The sequence below is a fragment of the Aptenodytes forsteri genome, unplaced genomic scaffold, assembly GCF_000699145.1.
Source record: "Aptenodytes forsteri isolate BGI_AS27 unplaced genomic scaffold, ASM69914v1 Scaffold276, whole genome shotgun sequence".
NCBI lineage: Eukaryota > Metazoa > Chordata > Aves > Sphenisciformes > Spheniscidae > Aptenodytes > Aptenodytes forsteri.
This window is the reverse complement of record NW_008795479.1, coordinates 466,656-468,399: the sequence shown is the minus strand read 5'-3', so window position 1 is coordinate 468,399 and position 1,744 is coordinate 466,656.

Here is a 1,744-nt window from a genome sequence, read left to right as displayed (position 1 = left end):
CCCCCCCCACCCCCCGCAGGCGCGGAGGACGCTGGGAAATGTAGTCCGGCGCGGCGGGAGGGAGGCCTTCTGGGAGTTGTAGTGCCGCGCCGACGCTGTCACCGTGGCAACGGGGGAGGGGGGCGTGCCCGGCGGCGCCCTGCCGTGATGTCACTGCTGTGACGTCACGCGGCCTCACAAGGCGACAGGGGGCAGAGAGACCTTACCACAGGGCCGGGGGGCCGGCTTGGGCCCGGCCTCACTGCCGGGGGGGTCCGCAGGCCCCTCTAGCACTCCAGCCCTGGGGGAGCAGAGGGGACACCCCCGTCCCCAGGGAGGAGGTGCACCGCAGCGGGCCCAGGCTCTCTGTGGCCCCCTTCCCTCACAGCAGGGGCCCCGGCCACCACGGAGGCGGGTGGCACAGGCCACCGCGTGGAGCGGGAGCACCGGGGAGGCACCGCAACGCCGCAGGCTCCGGCCCGGAGCCCAGCTCACGCCCCACGAGGGGGGCTGCTGCAAGGCTGCTCTCCGAAGCCTCGGGGATGGCAGAGGCGGAGGAGCTCTGGTTCCGGATCAGAGAGCCATGCCTCAACCCGAGGCCGGCCGCCTTCCCCCCCCCCCGCAGGTGCTGGGGACAGGCTGTGTGGGGAGGGCAGCTAGAGGGGACCGTTTAATTCCCATCCAGCAGCAGCCAGCCGAGCCCGCGGCATTCACCCCCACGGGAGTCGGTGCTGAAGGGACTGGACAGAGCACCCGCTCGCTCCCACGGAGCACAGGACAGGGAGGGGGACGGCTGGCAGAGTTAGACGCATCGGCAAGAAAAAGAAAAAGAAGAGAAAAGAAGGTGCACACAGCCACCTTGAGAAGCGGGGAGCCCAGCCAGCGCAGCCCGAAACACCGACTCCGCTCCCCATCCCAGTACACGTCCACTGTTCACATCGACTCAATCGACTACAGCCGGAGGGATTAAGGCACGTGTATTTTTGTATTAACAGTCGCGAGGTGTATTTACATTATTTCCCTCACCGCTACGGTCAGGACAAACGCCAAACGACTTTCCTCTAGACGTACACAGGCTCCTTTCCTGAGCACGGGCGCACACAAGACAGGTAATAGCTGGCAAGCCCAGAGGAAGCTGGTTGGTATTTTCCAGTTCAAACATGGGACAGGCAGTCCTCAGCTGTGCTCCCGTGGAGGTGGACAGCAGCAATCATGCCCGTCACCACATCATTGGAAGACACCAATAATTTATTGAAATAAATACAGGTAACAAACCAAACAGCCTCTGGGTTTAAACACTACACGTACGTCGGGTACAATTTCTCTACGCTCTTGGGAAAAGCATGGTGATACACTGATTTTTTGGCCACGTGAGCCTTTGCCAAGTCCGGAGCAGCCAGATATGTGCTGGAGATCGGAGGTGGAGGCTCCCAACTTGTCACGCATTGGGCTTCGTTGTAGGAAGGAGTTCGGTTTCAGGAAGATTGATTTCTTCTTTGCACACGTACGTCGGGTACAATTTCTCTACGCTCTTGGGAAAAGCATGGTGATACACTGATTTTTTGGCCACGTGAGCCTTTGCCAAGTCCGGAGCAGCCAGATATGTGCTGGAGATCGGAGGTGGAGGCTCCCAACTTGTCACGCATTGGGCTTCGTTGTAGGAAGGAGTTCGGTTTCAGGAAGATTGATTTCTTCTTTGCAAGAGTGATTTTTTTTTTTTTTTTTTTTTTTGAACAAAAAAAGGCTAAACCCCAACCCTTCTGGC